General features: G+C 37.1%; 1 pseudogene; it reads right to left on the minus strand.

The window, feature by feature from the left end:
• Positions 1-1373: 1373 nt before the first annotated feature.
• LOC138829051 (enhancer of rudimentary homolog pseudogene) lies at positions 1374-1694 on the minus strand (annotated as a pseudogene).
• Between the last annotated feature and the right edge of the window lie 20435 nt (positions 1695-22129).

The following is a 22129-nucleotide window of genomic DNA, read 5'->3' on the forward strand; positions in this document are numbered from 1 at the left end:
ACTGTTTTTCTTGTTTTAGATGTATCCTATCCCTTTGCACACCACAAAGGTATGTACAAAGCAGTTCAACAAAACTTATCTTTAACTTTCTTTGGGACTGCAGCAATTCAGACAAGATGCTGTGACAAAACACTTGCCAATCAATGGAATCTCCATCATTGAGCTATCAACTCCCATCTTCAGTCTCTAAGACCAATCAAGTCTATCAAAGCAGCATGTGTAATTTTCTCTTTTTTTTTTGCTGTTAAAATTTCCTCCTCACCTCAGTTTCTTCGAAAGCATCGTAGTTTATTATGGCATATGTATTTCTTACTTGCAGCTCTCTGGTATTCCTAAAGCTATTGTGATTCTTTAGAAAACAAATCTTTGATGGTTACTTAGTTTGACATTTTAAAACAACAGAAATTTATTCCTCATCATTTTGGAGCAGAGAAGTCCAAGGTCAAGGCAAGAATGGAGAACTGGGGCTGGGAATGTGGCTTAGTGAGTGCTTGCCTAGCATGCATGAAGCCCTTCCTCAGTACCACATACACAGAAAAAGCTGGAAGTGGTACTGTGGCTCATACAGTGAGTGCTAGCCTTGAGCAAAAGAAGGTCAGGGATAGTGCTCAGGCCCACAACAAAAAGAATGGATGAGGACTTACTTTCTTATGGCTTGTACCTTCTTGTATCTGTACATGCTGAAGGGGTCTCCTTAGGCCCTTGAATGAGCACTAATCTCAATCAGAAGTACACCTTCCTCACCAAGTCACCTCCCCAAAGCCTAGCTCCTAACACCAGAACTAGGAATTTGACTTCAATATATGGCTTTAAAAAATAGTTTTATTATCTTTTAAGTAGTTATACAAAGAGGTTGTCATTTTACAAGGCAGTATATGAATACAATGCATCTTGATTGTCACCCCTGCCAACATTCTCACCCATCCCTCCAAACCCACCCCGTCCCTCATTTTTCTTAATTTTGTGGACATGCTTGAATTCTTTTTTTTAAACAATTAAACAACCATTTATTTACTTTGCACGAGGACTTTATCTGAGTACATAACTAAATTGTTTCCACCCCACGCCATCTTGAAGGGTTAGTTTGTAAATGTTATAAAGTAGATAGGAACAGTTTGAAGGACTGGAACCAACATTAACTGACAATGAACAACTTTCATCTAAATCATCATAAAAATGTTTAAGTAAAAAAAAAAAGAAAAAGACAAAAAAGACACAATGAGGGCCTTCAATGGAAAGATCCTCATTTCATCTAATACATTCGCTCTTGGCTAGACTGTAACAAAATGGAAACAGCATTACTGTTAATACAAACTCCCACTATAGCACATTGTATACACCTTTGTTCCAAGCCCACCCCCTGTGCCCTTCCAACTCAATTATTTCCCAGCCTGTTGGGCCTGCCGACGAAGGAGTACGTAGATCTTCTCTTTGATCCAGTCTTTGTTATAAGGCTGGTATGTCTGGGTATCAGCTCGGTAAACAAGGCAGCTGAGATCTGCCAGATCATCGATAAAATCAAACAATTGACTGATATCATACGTGATCGAGGGGCTATTGGGATTCCTTCTCTTCAGATGTTCTTCATACATTTTACAAACACCTTCCATGCAATCATCCACAGATTCAGAGTCAGCTCAAGTTCTGCCTTCTGGCCTCTTGGTAGGCTATACCAGCAAAATGGTGTGAGACATGGCGCTAAACACTTTGCTGCTGCCGCCAACACGATGCTTGAATTCTTGATTACATGCTCCCCCACTTCTCCTCTTCTTCTGCTCCTCTCTCCATCACCATCTCCCCCCATTCAAGTACTTGTTTACTGGTGCTCATTTTGTTGAACTTTGACCTTGCCTTTCTAAGGAATTATACTATTTGAGTTCTCCCTTGAATGTACCGTATTTCAGTCAATACATTTGTACACCACTCAGTGTTTTTACTTACTACTTTGTAAGCTACATATAACTTTCTCACGTGAGAGAAAACATGCAGCCTTTGTCTTTGGAAAGGATATATACATTCTGACCACGAATTGTTCTGCTGAGAAGCAAAACCATGTGGGAAAGAAGTCCCCTGCTACATCCTCATTTAAAATTGGGTTATTTTTCCTTTCCTTTATAGGGAAAAAATTGGAAAAGGAGTAGAAAAACACATATTTACTTATATGTGAAACTTATTACAAATTCTATTCTATTTGAAAGTAATTGTCACTTTCATTTTGTTTGAATTTGTTTTATCTGTGTCCCTCTTTATGTTTGGCCTATCTGTATTATATTGTTTAAACCATATATCTTTTATCACCAGAAAATTGTTTGATTACTTCCAAATATAAGTTAGGGTGGTTACATGTGTAACCATTGTTCATATCTCTCTTCACCAATTGGAAAGTTAAAATTTTACCAAACAGTGTTCAAATGTTCATCTGTCCCTCTCATTTTTATCCTCTTAATCTCTAGCCTTAGGTCTATTTTAGATCTTGAAATTATTTTCAGTTATATCTTAATATATTATTTCTGATCTGTTTGGTCTGTTCTTTACATAAACACTAATTTATTTGAATTTCTTCCTTTTGTTTTTATTTTCTTGGTGGCTCCAGAGTTATTTTTTGACTCACGAGCTTTGTAGCCTTCAGTCCTTTTTGTTTTAGTTATTTTTCCAATAGGGTGTTGCTTCCTCAACCTCAGACCAGGATTCGCCTACATTCTCCTGTTAGATGGAACCAGGGATAGGCATTGTTTAAGACATAACCTCAATATTTTTTTTACTAGTGCTGGCTTCGAACTGATCCTTGCAATCCTCACCTCCCGAGGCACTGCAGTTACAGGCATGTGTCACCACACCAGACACCTCATTCCCTCTCCTTCTCTTCCCTTTCTCTCACTCTCTCCCTTCATCCTTCTCTCTCTCCTTCTCTCTGTCCTTTTCATTCTCCCTTCCCCCTTTTCTCTCCTTCTCTCTCTCCCTCCCCTTTTTCCTCTCCATCTCCCCTTTCTCACTTACCCAAGACTGGGACTTTGAACTCAGGCCTTCACTCTTGCTCATTTTTTGTTATTGTTGTTGATTCTGTCAGCCTCAAGAGGGTGAGCTGGATGGGTTGAAGGTGCCTTGGTAAAACCTGGTAGGTGTGGTATTGAAGGTTTATCTATTGGCCTTTGCTGTTAGGTCTGTGGGGAATGGAGTTGCAGGTATGTTACTGAAGTCAGCTCTTGTCTAAAATTTTTTGTCGTGTTGGGATATCACTTTCCTGTTCCCTTGACTGGAGAGTGCATATTTTTTTTGGAGGCATCATATTCTACATCTCTTGACATTTTTCTGACTTTGTCCAGTCTGTATATAGCAGATGTTAAGAAAATCCAGGGAACTCAACCCCCATGCTGTCCCTTGGGACCAAAGGTCCCTAGCCTGTCTATCTTCTTTTTTTTTAAATTGTGAAAATACCATACCGAGGGGTTACAATTACATGGGCAAGATAATGAGTACATTTCTTATCAAGTATTGTTGCCTCCTCCTTTGTTTCCCCTTCCTTCCCCATCTCCCTCCCCCCGCCCCCCTACATCGACCCTTCCTTCCCCTTCCCCCCTCCCCCCGCCCAAAGTTATAAAGTTCGTTTTTCGACATACCAATTTGTACATCTCATTGTTACAATGGGTCCACCTGTGTCCTTACTTAAACAATTTGTTTTTTACCTTCCCCTCCACAAATTATACCGACATCAAATACAGTGAAAGCAGCGGTTATACCGAGGGGGAGGGACATACGAAGCATCAAAGAAAACACCTTATAAATATGTTAGTAACAATTGCATGAAAGCAAAAACATTTGAACACTTATCTTGGGGTTCATTTCACCTAACCTCAACTTATCTGAGCTTTTCTGCTTGTCTCAGACATATACTAGTTATTGCAAATAAGGGAAACCATGGGACCTGTGTTTCTTGGGGCCTGGCTTACTTCACTTAATATAATTTTTTCCAAGTCTTTCCATTCTATTTCCTAACAAATGGGGCAATGTCATTCTTTCTGATGGAGGCATAGAATTCCATTGTGTATATATACCACATTTTTTTGATCCATTCCCTATGACCCAGCAATCCCACTTTTGGGCATTTACACAAATGATCACAAACAAGAACCTACTAAAGCTACCAGCACAACTATGTTTATTGCAGCATTATTTACCATAGCTAAGATATGGAACCAACCCAGATGCCTGTCTATCTTCTTTTCTGTATCTTTGACAGTCATGTTTGTTTTAAATAATGCTCCAGATATAAGCTATTCCTTTGGGGTTGGGAAGGTGGCTCAGTGGTAGAGTACTTGTCTTGCATGTGTGAGGCCCTGGTTTCGATTCCTCAGCACCACATAAGCAGAAAAAGCTGGAAGTGGTGCTGTGGCTCAAGTGGTAGAGTGCTAGCCTTGAGCTCAAAGAATAATTTCACTACATTTACTCCATATTTCAGGAAACAAAATCATCTCTTGAATATTTAAAGACAGATGGGACTTAAATCATGATAACATATTTATCTTTATTTTTATTTACTTATTTATTTTTGTAGTGCAAGAGATCAAACCCAGGGCTTTACATATACTAGACACAGGTGTAGGTAAGAACGCTGAGCTTGATAAGCTAGCATGTAACATACATTTTCAAGAATGGCCCCTAGTTTGTACTTTTCTTTGTCTTAATTAGTCAAGAACACAAAGAACACCCAGCCCCCTCCACAATATGTGGTCAAGAAATGAATTCTTAGAATATTTGATATTTAATCCTCAAGTTAATTTCAAAATCATTTTTACTGCTTTCCCTACATAGCAGCATTTGACTCATTTGCCTTTCAAAGGACTAGTAAACCTTAATTTGCTTAGCTTTGAATGGATTTTTTTTTATTGTTTCTTACCACTGCCTTTCAACCCATGTAATTTGGAAACTAAATGCAAACTGTAAAACTCAATCAATTTGGTAGTATTCTTTTAATATCAATTTTTATATAATTAGCCCCCAAACTGTGTTCAATTACTAACAATTAATCTCATGCACTTTGAGGGACAACACTAATTTCACACTTAGCAGCATTTAAAAGAAAGGTGGTGTGAATACTATAGGGAAAAGTCCCTCCCTATAGAGTTATGCATTATTATCACTGACTGGAGAATAAAAGGGCTTTCCCATTGCAATCCTCTGTAGAGGCCCCACATTCTCTTCAACTCTAGATCAGTACAATTGTGTAACAAATGCACATGCAAAATCACACACGTTTTAATTACAGGTTTCAGGGAGATAGCCAACCTTATTAAAAAATATTCTGAATTTTACATGTTCTTTTGACAATTTCCTTAAGTTATTACTTTTATGGATAGTATATGGTTAATTGCTGCATTGAGGCTAAGAAGCCTCACAATAGCACATTCATGGGATAAAGAATAAGCAGAAGGCAGAAAACTGTGGAGACTTCTTAGAAGGGAAGAAATGCTCTTAGAAGCCAGAAATCTTAAAACCAGAATGTAGTTAATGCATATTTAATGCAAATATGTTTTAATGTTACATGAGTTTTCTTAATTTCGGGGGTGGGGGTGGGGGGAGTGGTATCAGTGGCGAGGCTGGAATTCAGTCAGAGCCTGGGTGCTGTCCCAGAGCTCTTTTGCTCAAGGCTAGGACTCTACCACTTTGAGTCAGAGCACCACTTCTAGTTTTCTTGCAGTGATTAGAGACAAGACTCTCATAGATTTTTTTCTGTGCCAGCTAGCTTTGAACCATGATCCCCAGATCTCAGCAGCCTGAGAAGTTAGGATTCCAGGTGTGAGCCAGGAGCACTAGGTTCTTAATACATTTTTATCTTTGGGGATTTTTGGTTGTTGGCACTACTGGAGGTTGAACTCAGGGCTTCATGCTTGCCCAGAAGGCACTTTATCACTGAGCCACACATTCAACCTTTTTGAATTTTAACACTGGTTACTTTTGAGATAGGCTTTTGCTTCCTGCCCAGGTATGTACCTGGGACTGCAATCTTTTTGTTGTTGTTGATTGGCTGGTTTTTATTTTATTTCCACTTATCTGAGATGAAAGATGCACCACCATACTCAGCTTCTGCTGAGAAGCCCTGCAGACTTCTCTATCCTGACTGTCCTAGAATCATGATCTTCCTCTCAGCCTTCCACAGCCAAGGCTGCTGTACCAAGCTCTTAGTTCAGAAGTCTTGCAGGTATGTCTGTGCTGACCTCCAACCATGATCCTCCCAATCCCAGCTTCCTAAATAGAATTATAAGCATATGCCATGAGCACTCAGCTCTTACTTTATTTTTGTAATTGTACCAATTTCCAATTAATAAATTATACTATGCATTTTTCCTGATAGATATGAATATAACTAATTTACCCTAGTGCTTGGCTTCTAAAGATGATATTCTCACATTTGAATCATGTTGAAATAATTTTTAAATGTAATTTTAATTTATCCTAATAATCCAAGGTCAAATATTGTGAATAAGCCATGGTTGGAACTGAGTCTTAGTGTCAAAAAGTAATGAATATGTATTGAATTGTATGCCTTATGTTAGCAAAAGGTGTACACATTTTGTTTATTTGGGTATTTCATTATTTTGACCTTTTAGGTGCTCTGATAGAAGAGTTGTAGCCAATTTTAATGTTTCTAATGCATACTAAGACATGCAAATTGATGAGTGAATTATAATTTTTTTTAATTATAGGAACAGTTTATAGTGCAAAGTAGCATTGCTCCAGAGTTTAAACGGTGGCCTGGAAATACAAAGCTCTGCATTTTAATTTTTATTCACTCAGTGTAACTAAAGGCATAGTATCTTAATCTCTCTGTATCTTGGATTATGAATCTATAGTCTGAGCCTAACAATTTCCTTCTGTAGTTGGAAGTATATGAATAACTATGAACAGAGTTCATAAATAACTACAGAACAAAGAGTGGTTACAGTGAAAGTGTGTGTGTGTATCTGAGTATGTGTGCACGCACATACACATGTGGTATCCACACACATATATAAATATATTATCATGTAGAAGACCCAAAACAAAACTATGTTATGTTTAATTAAACTTATTAATAAACAATGTTTATGAATTTGTTACTCATACAAACTCAAAACAAATGATACACTATTATAATACTGTGGAAATCTCTATATCCCAGTCTAGTAGGTTTATTAAAATGTTTGCAACAGCATTGAATGTGGTGGCCAGTGCTTATAATTTTAGCACTTGGAAGATAGAAGAAAGAGGATTCTGAGTTAAAGGCCCATATGACCTATATAGTGAGTTCCCATCATAGGGAAGCCCTATCTCCAAAATAATAATAAACAATAACAATAATAATTAAAAAACATGTAACATAAACAGCTCTTATACTTACTTGGGCATTCCCTATTAAAAGAGCTTTATATCTTAGTCTTATTTTTTTCCAATGCTACATGATCTTCCAAATGTATAATAATGATTTTAAAATACTTTAGTAGTAACACTTTTTGAAAGATGGCTTTTTTATTTTCTTCTCCCTAACAATGCCTAGATTTCCATTAGGCATTTAAACTTTACACTAGGGAAACAAACAAAAAAAATAGACAAAGGAATTCAGCTTAAAAGTAGGGCATTAAAAAAACACTCAAATTCGAAGTAATTTATAGCAAAGAGTTGATCTGTATTTTTAAACTTACCCAGTTGTCCTACTTGTTAAAAGACTATTCCCTGAAAGCACAGAATACATAGATGCAACTGGTGAGCTGGTGATGGAATTTGGAGCCTCTTCACTTTCCTTTATACTGAAACACCTTTTTTTTTTTTTTTTTTTTGCTTAATAAATAGTTCTGCTACATTGAATTTCAGCAGGGAGGCTATTTTCCACTGGTATAGAAATACAATTTTGAGTGTAGTATCTTCCCAAGCCTCCCTTGCATTGTGAAGCCAATATTTAGAAAGCTCTAGCAAACCAACACCTGCTAGACATAAATCATATGCAGAAATCTGCAACTGGACAAGCTTGGGAAGACATAATAGATCAAGTCCATGAAGAACCTCAAAATGAATTAAGAAAACCTTAAACTTAATCCTATAACCTGACAGGCAGTCACCCAACTGACTTATGGAGAGCTGTAATATGGGAATTAGACTGAATACCAGATGGCTTCTAGAAGTCAAATTAAAAATGGGGAGGAGGGAAGGTTTGAGAGTGAAGAAGAGGAATAAAACAACTGCTGATGATAAACATAGGTAGGGAGCCGGAAGAGGAAAATGCAGTCACCAACACACAAGGATAAACTATTATTTTATACTACATTCTTTATTTTATTTCACTCAGCCAGCTTGACAGGAAGTAGTAATGTTTGACTAGTCACAAGCCTAATACCAGATGCCAGTTTGAACAGGTGCAAAAACAAAGAACAGAACATTTCCATTTGGAATGTCAGCTTTTCTCTTTCTATACTCCCTGGTAGGCTCGGTGAGAACTCACCTACTAGGTTTCTTACTGTTATTTCCTTGGTTGGAGAAGTTCTGTGTGATGAATATGTAGCATTTCACCTTAGTCGATTAATGGAAAGAGTGAAATAGAGAAAGGACCAATTAGTTTTCCTGAGACCTAGCTTAATTTCAACCCCCCACCATCCTGAAATGAAACCAGTTCTCAAATTCTGAAATCACCTCTGGATAGAAATGTGTTTTACTTATATTATCACACAGTAGAATAGTACATTTGTCTACTTGTGAGTGTGGAAATTGGCATTGCCAATTATCAATGTTAAATGTAGGATCAATCAAACAGGGGCCCAAACAAACAGGCAGCTTGTACCATACACGCAGTTGGTAAATTGGATGCTAGGCAAACAGAGGAACACAATATCCCTCCTCAGTAGGTGGTCTCTGTTTCATTAGGTTTCCAATTGATGTTGCTGCACAGTAATCCAAAAATGTGTGATGGGAACATCACTCTCATTTTTCATTAACACTCCTTCACAAATGTACTGGAGGCAGGTACAAAACAAAGATTTTGCCTGGCTTACTTTTATCCTTTTGGAGACTATTGAGTATCCAACATCACTGCTGGGTACATAGTTTCTCCTCATTTAGAAACTCTGCAGTGACTCATCACAGTTGGATATGATCAACTTCCTTAAGGATGTTGTGGAAACAGTAGGAGGGCTGCTAATCTTCAAATGACAGGTGATTTAGAAAAATCACCTCATAGATACTAATGAATAGTAACATGACCATCCAAGTTAGGTGAGGTAAGAAAGTGTAGAGATAAGATGATTCCCCCCCCCCCGCCTTTTTTTTTTCAAGAAATCTGCAGAGCAAGGAATTTCTTTTTGAGATCCTAGAGATCATCCCAACTGAATTCCTCATTTTCGCTTTATAAACAAAAATGCTGGTTCTGGTTTTCCCAAAGCAATGCAATTATCGGCAGCAGCTGAAACAGGAAAGCAAGACCGATGACTCACACTCTCTGTTTATTATATATTGTTCAATCTACAGTATGTGGGTGCAGTAACTACCAAGAGTTACGCCATTCATACCCTTGCCTCCTTAGGGCTATACCACACCTTCTAGGTAAAAAGTTAAATAAACATATTATCTAATATATTCCCCAATGTGTAAATTTCAGAGAAGTCATAAAGCCGCGTTATGCTATAAGTATTGGCGTTAATTTTCTATGTAAAGTGTTAACACAGTTTGATAAATTTCCTTAAACAATGTCTCCTCTGTTTTTCCTTGTTAGTATCCATCTTTGGTACTCTGTTCTTACTGGCTTGAAAACCATCCCCAAGTTCTAATCACTAGACCGAGATTAGTCCCACCTTATCTTATGTCCAGAAACCTCACTTCCAAGATATGGAATAGTTGCCTTTCAGGTGACTAACAACTTTGACTTTAAAATAGTGACTGCTTTGCTTCCTGCATTCTTGGCAAGTTTACTCTGTCTATAACTTTGGACTCTTTGGTTGCTTTTTGCAGTAAGGAAGGAGATCTTCCTTAACCTAGGAGGGACGATCTCTGGCTGAGTACATTCTACTCTTTTTCTGTTCTTAAAACACAGATTTATCTCCTGTGTTTCTGGAATTTCTAGCCCAGGTAAGTTTGCTTACTAAGCTAGAACATGTAAGGCATGTTCACCATACCTCAATCATCAGCTTTGACCTACATTCAGAGTAGTACTAAGTTAAGGATTTCTTTTACCTTTTTTTAAATTTTTAAATTTTAATTTTTTTAATTTTTAATTTTTTTGTCGGTTGTGAGGCTTGAACTCTGAACCTGGGCTCTGTCCCTCAGCTCTTCAGCTCAAGGCTAGTGCTCGACAGTGCCCTGGTTTCTGGTGGTTTACTGGAGATAAGAGTATCACAGACTTTTCTGTGTGGGTTGGCTTTGAACTACAATACTCAGATCTCAACATCCTGAGTAGCTAGGATTACAGGCATGAGCCATCAACACTCAGCTTCTTTTAGCTTCAACCCTTCCTTTCTTCTTTTCTCTCTCTCTCCTTTCTTTCCCTGTTTCTCTTCCTCCCTCCCTTCCTTTCTTACCCTCAGGATTATCTATCAAGTTTAAAGATGAATGTTGTCATTGTAGAATATGTATCTAAAGGAAACTATTTAAAATTGTTCAAAATATTTTGTTTAATATGAATAAATGTAGTGTACATATACATGCCCATACATTTACATATATCACAAAGTATGCTCTGATTTTCCAGAAGACATATAGCTTATTTGTGGCTATGTATTATATTTATTTCATTACCACACATTTTAGGAGTAAATTTATACTATCTGCTGTAATTCATCTTCGTTATTTTAAGAGCACCGAATCCTCATCAACAAAAAATAGGGAAAAATAGGTAGCAGAGTTTGTTATCTTATCTCATTATAATTAGAAGTCATGTAATTAACCATATCCTAGTTCATACAGTAAGAGAACACGAGGAAAATATGCAAATCAATTAATAAAAATGCTGAATATACTAGGAATAACAAGGCCTCCAGACATACATCAGTTTTTTAAATTGATCTGCCTTCTTAAAAATCTCTTTCAAAATTATCAGCCAAAATAAGCTTAAATGATTGGTACCTTAAGAAATGTAAAAAAAAAAAATGTGATACCCATTCCATTTCATTGGAATAGGTACTTTCTTGTCTTATATCAAGAAAAATATTTTCTACTTCACAACTGTTAGAATCATTTCATAAGGAATAAGGGTCACCACCCCTACTTTGCTTAATGTTATAGATGTGCGTTTCTAATTTACCTTGATGGAATTCCACTAACATCACTGTCTCAGGATATTATTCAAATAATATAACATTGCAAATATTATTTAGCATAAATTAAAGGATGAGTCTTTACCAGATTATCCTGATATGAATAAAATCCTCTGCTCTCATTCATAAGTTGTTCTAGCAGGGCTGGATATTTCATAAAATCTTATATCTCGAAGTTCAGATTTACTCAGAAAGTAGTCAGCCCTAAAACAGGTGTTCTTAAATTTTTCTTTTTCATATTGACTATGATGATAGGACTAATGGAAACTCCATTGAAAAATGAACTTGGGAATTTAAATATTCAAACAGCAAAACATTGGGCATAGCTATGATGTCATGACAAAAACGTAGAATTTGCCACAAATAAGCCATGTTCCTTCTAGCAATGACAAAATGGGAAAGGTATACATTTAAAAAGGAAGTTTGACTATCATTTAGCCCATGTGATGCTTTAAATAATAGCAAACCCAATTTATGAACACTTAAATGAGAAAGGTGATTAATTCCTTGAACAAGGAGGAATCAAGAGGAAATTAAATGTTTAAGGCTACTTGACACAGACTGTAACATACCCTGTGACCCCAAGAACTTATCATTTACCTCTTCCCTTAGCAGTTCACTGTGGTGTTCAATAAGGCTTCTTCTCAGAGCTGCTTCCTCTGTGGTGAGATGATGGTCTTCACCTTCAGTGGCTTCATATTTTCATGAAGAAAGGTTTTCTAGTAACTTCCTGGCACCCTCATAGGACTTAGAATGGGGTCATTTCTTCCCTGAGAGTATATATTATGTCAAGAAAAATCATAGCCTCTCTTCACTCACAAACACAAATTCTAGTTTCTGATAGGAAGAGGAAATCTAGATAGTTAATCAATGTCTGTACACTATAGAATTAGACAGAAATTTTAGAGTTGATTTGACAAGGACCAATGAGATATGGTAGCCCGGAACCTAGCATTTCCTTTAGGGAAATTACCAGGAAAATTTAAACCTTAAATCTTAGCATATTAAAGTAACTCTATTACAGTAATATAATAAGATATATGTAAATTGAATCTCACAAAACATGAAGTTTTAGGGAAATGTAAAGTCACGCTGTTATTTTAAATAATATTAAGGAAAAGTATATGAAGTACTTATATATATCTTGTCGGTATCACTTTAAATTATATTTAATAAGTTTTCTCATGTTGTTTTTTTCTCTTTTCTTCTTTTTCATACCATGGGAGAAAAAAAGAACTCTCTCAAGGACTAACAATCAGAGCTGGCTGGTTGATGAGGGACATTTGGTTGCAAAAAGACCCTGCAGCAAGGATTCTGTATCAAAGATTCAGGAGCAATCTGAGTTTGCATTCAAGATCTTTCTGCCTATAGCAGTAACTTATATGTTATGTTCGATTGATGTATAAGCACTGTGAAGAAACATTGTGGTGATATTAGTATTGTATATTTCATAGTGTAATTGTAGCTAGAAAGTCAATCTCTTTCATCTGAATTACTTCTCTTCCTTAAAAGCAGAACTTGAAATTCAGTTTATCTAAATAATTGACATAAGTGTTTATTGTATACCTGTTCTACCTCGCAGTGAGCAAGCTGTTATAAAACATACAAATCCCAATTTTAAGTGAGAAATATGATGTCCTGAATAGTTGTTCAATTCACATCGGGAATATCCTTTCTTTGACTAGACGATTTCACCAAAATAGATCCAAGTTGTGAGAAATTGTCAGGAAAAAAATTAAATACATTTCTCTCATCTCAAAATAAGAAAAGTGATTTGGCTTAACTTGTGGAAAATCAGTCCTCTGGAGTCTACCTTTCCCAGGAATTGCAGTTGGCTTTGCATTAGTGGCTACTTTCCTTTATAAAATGTACTTCTTTGTTCAAAGTCTGTAGCTAGGGGAAAGTAAATTTCTCCTTCAGCCAAACAAAGTTCAATGAGAGGAAAGAAAGGTGATGGAATTTGTGAGCATCCTTTCCTCTTTGTGCTTAGGGAATGCAAGTGCATTCCTGCAGCAAAGGAGAGATTTAAAGGGAAATATTGCCCTTAGTAATCTTTCTTTGAATTTTATATATAGATGTAGAGGATACTATGGCTAGCACTCCTTAATAATACTTTCAGTCATCTATAAACTTATTTCATGGATTTTGTTTGCAATGGCTATTATTTAAGTAAAACTTTAGAAAGAAAGAAAAATTGCTGATTAGGTTGATATTCATAGTTTTGAACTAGACTTGTTTCTGTGTGCTCAAATATTACTCAACTATTCTGTTTTTGTAAATGGTTTTACAAAATCAATACAATTTGTGAAAAACAAATTTTGCTTATCAATCTTAACTAGACAACAGAAGTTCTAATCTCTCTATCACTTCAGCAGTTCAATTTTTATTCATCTCTCTTTTGGTGACATATTGACCTTCTTGTTTAATTAGTGGTTTAAATGATAGAGTCTTAGGTGTCAATTTTTTTTTGCCCAAGTCACTGGGTTATTTTCTTAAAGCTGATCAAGTGGACTTTCTTTCTACTATCCTATTATAGGAGGTTTTTGTAAACTAGTGGTATAAACGATTATTTTTAGTTAAGAGAAGCCCCAGGAAAGATTAAAAAAAATGGATATAAAGACATTCCAGTTCTTGATCTTATCTTTTTCTCATCTCACCCTTTAGAGAGTCTTGCTGGAAGAACACAAGGAAAGGCAGGAAGGCTTCTTATAGATCTTTGAGACCTCCTTCCACTCAAGTCCCAGGGGAGCTAGAACGCTATACCTCTGTGGTTCAAAAAGTCTTTGGACCAGAAAAGGGGCCTTTATCTGCCAACATTTCAAACATATTCAATCAAATATTGATCTAGAAAATCAGCTACTTTTTCCTCTAGCAAAGAGATTAAATTAGTACTACCTACTGAAGGGCCTACACATGGTCCTCGGGAAGATAATGATGGTACCCTAGGCTATTCCTAGGATCAAAAGTTTATATGGACACCAAACTGATTTAAAGTTTTCTATAATGCATGGAGACAAAAGGGTGAAAGATCTGCTTGGCGATAGTAATGTGCTGGAGATTATCTCATGTGGCGAGTCCTTGCATCAAGAAGCCTGGTTATGGTTTTCAAATCCATCTCATCTCTGAAAATAAAAGGAATGGAATGTGGCCTGTTTCACCTCGCTGAAAGGTTTTCATCACTAGAAATATCTGATGCCTCTTATTCAAGTTGACAGGACCACATGTTCCTATGACTCATAAACAGGCCTTCTCTCTATTGTGTCCTGATTCCTAGAAGTACCTCATGTCATTCTATTAAAGAGCAGAGGGCTTGTCTGTCTGTTCTTCCATAAATATGAGTCCATCAAAATCATTTTTAAAAAGCTTTCTAACATCTAAGGTTAGTTGGAATTTGAGGCTTAACTGATGAAATAATGTACTCAGTTTGTTAGATGATATTCAAAAGATAATTCTTAGCCTTATATACTAACAAAAATTGGGACATTTAAATCTTAGTTAGAAGTGTTAGGTTACAGAAGCTTGCTTCTTCCAGTAGTACCTTTGATTTATTTATGTCACCTTTATACTACTAAAAATGATTTTACTTAAGTTATCTTTCAACTTACCTTTGTTTAGTCAAGGGAACCACAACTGATTGCCTATCTTATAAAGTATACATACTGAAATCAACTTATTTATGAGTTGGAAAAACAAGTTTTAATCATATACATGGCAATAGTATGTATAAATGAATCTAATAATTAGAAAGAAATATTGTAGAAATCATTCATACTCACCAAAAGTAGTTTCAAGTTCTGAGATCATTAGTTGCTTGACATAACAATTAGATTTGTAGGTAAGACAGCACATATTTTGAAATGTGACATGACAATTTTTAAGTTTTTATGACAATGACCCCTTTTTAGGAAGATTATTTCAAACATTGCTACCATGCAGGTATTTGGGTAACAATTTCGGCTGAATTAACTAACAGTGGAGCTAAATGAATTTTCTTACTTCATAGTTCTTCCTAGCATCGCAGCCATATAGTCCAACAGTTATGGAAAGAAATAGTTTCCTTAAGCAACAACTATGGCAGTTGCTTTGTTAAATGATGAGAATCTAGTGATGACTGAATATTACTTCTGTAACCAGCACGGTGAAAAGGAGGTACAGACATTTGCTAAGCACCTGGTTTGTACAGGGCATTTTGTTTATTACAAAAATCAATACTGAATCTTGTACAAAGGGTGAAGAGATTAATTGCAAGTTTAAGAACTAAGGGCATCTGACTTCACAGAATTCTTGCAAGGAAAAAAAATGTCAAAAGAGTTCAGTTTATGGCAAGCTTATTAGAAGACTGTGGTGTGATGTGCCTTTCAAAATAACTCAAGCAGTTTTAGAACCATTAACAAAACTCAGGTGTAGATTAAAGAATGAGAAGCCATCTGTGCACTTGACACTGATCACATGCACCGAGCTCCATTTCTGCAAAGTACAGCTTCAGAAGGCTATTGAGAATCTGGTGGTGTCCAGAGCAGCTAAATCTACATAGTGAAAGGTCCAGAAACCACATCTATGAGAAACATCTGAATAAAGTAGGAAGCTTTGCCCAGAGAAGACAAAGAGATGATGATAGTGTCTTTAAATAATTAATATGCTGTCATGGAGATGAATTACATAGTGTTGTACAGCCATACGTGACAGATCTTAGATTAGCCAAAAGGTGGAAGTTACAAGTTTAGGTTTAACATTAATGATGAACCTTTCTACAATAAAAACTGGCTGAAAAAAATGTAATGAGCCTCTCCATCAAGTAGTGGATTTTTACAGCATTAGAAAGGTTTAAATAGTAGCTGGAACAAAGTACTTATCAGAAATGTTATGCAAGGGTTTCTAACACTTATTGAGACATTAAACCAAATATTTTTAAGGTCGCTCTTCAACTCCAAATTTCTATACTTTCTATTGTAATTACCTTTTAATATACCCCATGCTCCCTAATATACAAATACGATTTTTTATTTCCCTGCAGAAATTTGATGACAACTGGCCTACTGTGGAAAAATAACAATAACTAGCAAGTAGTCTTTGATGTCAGTGTAGTTACAATGACCACAGATGTGAGCATTGAAACACAAAGTGACTTAGGGCACATTTGAGCTCATGCTACAAGGCAAAGTTCTCTAAGAAAATTTGATTACAGTATTCCATCCTACAGAAGGTAATAGTGAGGGAGAAGTAGAAAACCTTAGCAGAGACACCAGGAGTTAATACTCCCTGGTTTTGCTTATTTTGAGGGTGTCAATGAAAAATAAGAAAGGTCCTTCATCAGAAACAAAGAGCACAAAACATTACTTTTACCAAAGTGCTTCAGTTCCCTGAGAAGACTAATTCACATAAGAGTAGGAAATGAAGACACTTTATGAATCCTAACTGAGTCATGTTCTCAGCACAGACATTAGAGATAGGCAATATCTGCTCTGTCACAGTCACCATGCCCAACTGTTGATTGATTATTATATTTTTCTATGTGAACTGGTCTCAAACCATGATACTCCCACATTAACCCTCTGAGTCACTAGGGTTACAGGCATGAGCCTCTGTGCCCAATATGGATTTCCTCTTGCAGGGAAATCACTACTGGAACCACACCTCTAGACTTTTTGGCTTTAATTGTTTTCCAGATATGGCCTCAGTTTTTGCCTTGGGCTGGCCTAACTCCACAATCCTACTACTCTGTTACCATGTCAAGCTTCTTCCTTTTTTTTTTTTTTTTTTTTTTTTTTTTTGCAGTCATGGTGCTTGATTCAGCACCTAGGCACTGTCCCTGAGCTCTTTCGCTCAAGACTAGCATTCAACCACTTTGAGACTCTACTCCCCTTCCAGTTTTCTGGTGTTTAATTGGAGATAAAGTCTCAGGGATTTTCCTGCCCAGACTTGCTTCAAACCATAATCCTCAGATCTCAGCCTTCTGACTAGCTAGGCTTACAGGTGTGAGCCATCGGCACCCGGCCCAAACTTGTTTTTTTAAGATAAAAGTCTCCTTAACTTTTTGTGTGGGCTGGCCTCCATCTTTACTCTCCTGTCTCTGCCTCCAAGTAGCTGATGTTAACAAATAGGAACCACTATGCCTGGAAAAACAAAATAAAATATGGTAAAAACAAAACAAAAAAATAACAAAAGAGCAAACACAAAAACTCTTCTTCTTAGACTGACTTTAAATAGTTATACTACAGATCTCACCTTCCTGAATAGCTGGAATAACAGGTACGAACCAGTTAAATTGTATATTGTACATAACATATATTAGAATACAAATAGATATGTAGAATTATGACCATCGTTGCTCTTAGAACATTTTTGTCACCTCAAACTCTAGTGCTCTCCAGCTAAGGCGTCTCTTCCCTCACCATCCTTCCTTCCCACATCTTCCCTGAGCTATAAGCAAAGATGGTGTTTGAGGTTCTTCTGTGTTGTAAAATTATCACTATTTATAGCAAAATAATAACACATTGTGTAGAGTTCTGGGAAGATGGCGGAGGAGAAGCTGGAATCTGAACAAGCTCTCACATAGAAAGCAGTTTTAGAGTTCCTAACAGTCCTAAGCCAGAGAATCACACCAAGTGTGCCATCACAGGACAGAGAGTTAGTCAAGAGAGGGGAAGCCAAGGAGACACATCTGAGCGCCTGCCAGCAGCTGCCGCTGCAACAGCAGGGTCGCGGCGGCGACCACCGCCGCGGGGTCATACCTGAGACACAGAGAGTCCGGGACGGAGGAGCCAGACGCAGCAGACGAGCGGATTCTACTCAACACCAACAAGAACCGACAAGGAGCGGACATCTTCATCCTGCAGTTTGCAGACCAGAGACAACCCAGGATCCAAGACTCGGCGTGAGTAGAAGCCCGACGTCCTCACTCCTTCTCAGGGAGCAGAGGAGGGAAGGCCACCCTTCCCCCCCCAGTCCGGTATCACATGGAGGCTGAACAACACACTGCTGAATCATGAGTGGGTCATGGAAGAGATTAGAAAGGAAATTCAAATGTTCATGCTATTCAACAAAAATGAACACACAAATTACCAGCTCCTCTGGGACACAGCAAAGGCAGTACTCAGAGGCAAGTTTATAGCTCTGAGCTCCTACATCAACAAATTGGAGAGATCTGAAACTAACAATTTAATGACACACCTAAACCTCCTTGAAAAAGAGCAGCAAGATAAACCCCAATCCAGTAGACGGAAAGAAATAATCAAAATTAAATCAGAATTAAATGAATTAGAATCCAAAAAAAACTATAGAAAGAATCAACAAAACAAAGAGTTGGTTCTTCGAAAAACTTAACAAAATTGACAGACCCTTAGCAAACCTTATCAGAAAAAGGAGAGAACACACCCAAATTAATAAACTCAGAGATGAGAATGGAAACATCACCACGGAAACAACCAAGACTCAGAACATTATAAGGGAATACTTCTCAAAACTTTATGCTAATAAGTTTGAGAACTTGACAGAAATGGACCTTTTCCTAGCAAATATTGACATGCCAAAACTAAACCAAGATGAATTAAACCAGCTTAACAGGTCCATATCAAGCATTGAAATAGAAACAGCAATAAGAGACCTCCCAGCTAAGAAAAGTCCAGGACCAGATGGTTTTACAGCGGAATTTTACAAGGCCTTCAAAGCAGAGCTCACACCAATACTTCTCCAACTCTTCAATGAAATTGAAAGAGAAAGCTCACTACCGAACACATTCTATGAAGCCATCATAACCCTCATCCCAAAACCAGGCAGGGACTCATCAAAGAAAGAGAACTATAGACCCATTTCTTTGATGAACATTGATGCAAAACTTCTCAACAAAATTTTGGCCAATCGACTTCAACAATTCATCCAAAAAATCATACACCATGATCAAACAGGATTCATTTCAGGGATGCAAAGCTGGTTCAATATACGCAAATCAATTAATATTATTCATCACATCAACAGGAGCAAGAATAAGAACCACATGGTTATCTCAATAGATGCAGAAAAAGTATTTGACAAGATCAATACCCCTTTATGATGAAGGTTTTGGAAAATATAGGAATCCATGAAACATTCCTCAATACAATAAAGGCTGTATATGACAAACCTACAGCAAGCATTATACTCAATGGTGAAAAACTAAAGCCATTTCCTCTTAACTCAGGAACAAGACAAGGATGCCCACTCTCTCCACTTCTCTTCAATCTAGTATTAGAATGCCTAGCTACAGCAATAAGACAAGATGCAGACATAAAGGGGATCCAAATAGGGAAAGAAGAAATAAAACTCTCCCTCTTTGCAGATGACATGATCTTGTATTTAAAGAATCCCATAGACTCCACTCCCAAATTACTCAAGCTGATTCAAAACTTTGGCAAAGTAGCAGGTTATAAAATTAAGCCCCCAAAATCAATGGCATTTCTATATGCCAACAATGAGAAAAGTGTGGCTGAAATTAGGAAAGCAACTCCATTTGTAATAGCCCCACAAAAAATAAAATACCTAGGAATTAACTTAACTAAAGAAGTAAAGGACCTCTATGATGAAAACTTTAAAATCTTGAAAAAGGAAATCAACACAGAACTTAAAAAATGGCAAAACCTCCCATGCTCCTGGATTGGCAAGATTAACATCGTGAAAATGGCAATACTTCCCAAGGCTATCTACAAATTCAACATGATACCTATCAAAATTCCACCCTCATTCTTCAAGGAAATAGAAGAGGCAATCCAAAAATTCATATGGAACAATAAAAGACCCCAAATAGCAAAAACACTCCTCAATGGAAAGAACACTGCTGGAGGAATATCAATACCAAATTTCAAAGTCTACTATAAAGCCATAGTAATCAAAACAGCTTGGTATTGGCATAAGAACAGACCTCAGGACCAATGGAATAGAATTGAAAACCCAGAAATGAACCTACAGACCTATAGCCATCTAATCTTCGATAAGGAAGCTAAAACAATAGAATGGAAGAAAGACAGCCTCTTCAGTAAATGGTGCTGGCAAAATTGGTTAACTACATGTAGAAAACTAAAGCTAGATCCTTATATATCACCCTGCACCAGAATCAACTCCAAATGGATCAAAGACCTTGAACTCAAAGCAGACACTCTGAAAACATTACAGGATGGAATAGGAGAAACCCTAGGTCTCCTTGGCTCAGGCCGAAATTTTCTGAATAGAGACCCGGAAACACAACAAATCAAAGAAAGGTTGGACAAATGGGATTGCATAAGGTTGCAGAGCTTCTGCAGGGCAAATGACATAGCTAGCAAGATCAATAGAAAGCCCACCGATTGGGAGAAGATCTTTACTAGCCATACAACGGACAAGGGTCTCATATCTAAAATATACTTGGAACTCAAAAAATTAAACCACCCAACAACAAATACTCAAAGAAACAACTGCCCAATAAATAAGTGGGCAAAAGACTTAAAGAGAAACTTCTCTGAAGAAGAAAGAAGGATGGCCAATAGACACATGAAGAAATGTTCAACATCCCTAGCCATAAAAGAAATGCAAATCAAAACAACATTGAGATATCACCTCACTCCAGTTAGAACAGCAAAAATCAAGAACTCTAACAACAACAGATGCTGGAGGGGATGTGGACAGAAAGGAACCTTACTTCATTGTTGGTGGGAATGTAAACTTGTTCAACCACTTTGGAAAGCAGTATGGAGGTTCCTCAAAAGACTTCACATAGATCTCCCCTATGATCCAGCAATCCCACTTTTGGGCATTTACCCAAATGTTTACAAACAAGACCACACTAAAGCTACCAGCACAACTATGTTTATTGCAGCATTATTTACCATAGCTAAGATATGGAACCAACCCAGATGCCCCTCAGTAGATGAATGGATCAAGAAAATGTGGTATATATACACAATGGAATTCTATACCTCCATCAGAAAGAATGACATTTCCCCATTTGTTAGGAAATGGAAAGGTTTGGAAAAAATTATATTAAGTGAAGTAAGCCAGGCCCAAAGAAACATAGGTCCCATGGTTTCCCTTATTTGCAATATCTAGTATAGGTATGAGTCAAGCGGAAAAGGTCAGATAATGTGATGTTAGGAAAATGAACCCTTAAATATGTATTTTAATGTTTTCGTTTCTTTCATGCATGTGTTTCTAAGCATTTATAAGATTATTTCTTTGTTGCTTTGTATGTCCCTCCCCCACAGTGTAACCCCCACTTTCACTATATTTGATGTCAGTATAACATGTGGAGGAGATGGGGACAAACAAGTCGTTTAAGGATTCAGGTGGACCTGTTGCAACAATGAGAAGTACAAAATGTCATGTCAAAACCAGCTTTACAATGTCGGTGTGGGGGTGGAGGGGGGTATGATTGGGTGGGGGGGAGGGGGGAGGCTGGGAAGGGAGGTGAAGGGTAAACAAAGGAGGAGGCTGCAATGCTTGGTAAGAAATTTATGCATTATCCTGCCCATGTAATTGTAACCCCTCCGTACAGTATGTTCTCAAATAAAAAAAAAAAACACATTGTGTAGATATTCCACATTTTGTTTGATTTTAGGGACATCTTAAAAAAAGAAGCATGTCTTTTTATTCACAGTTTCTGAGGCCATGGTCTGTTGGTTCCATTGCTACTGTTGGTTCCATTGTTACAACAGAACATCAAGGAAAAGAGTAAGAAGAGGAGCAGAGCAGCTCCCCAGAGTAGGGTCCTGACATATCTTTAAAGCCATAACCAGTAACTCATACTTCCTCCAACTAGGCCCCACCTCCCAATAGTCTATTCAGGGTTGAAATCATCAGTAGATTAAACCATTGATTAGGTCAGCATCCTCATAATCTAATTATCTTGAAACCTT

Source organism: Dipodomys merriami, unplaced genomic scaffold (genome assembly GCF_024711535.1).
Source record: "Dipodomys merriami isolate MVZ:Mamm:240054 unplaced genomic scaffold, mDipMer1.0.p SCAF_17, whole genome shotgun sequence".
Lineage (NCBI taxonomy): Eukaryota > Metazoa > Chordata > Mammalia > Rodentia > Heteromyidae > Dipodomys > Dipodomys merriami.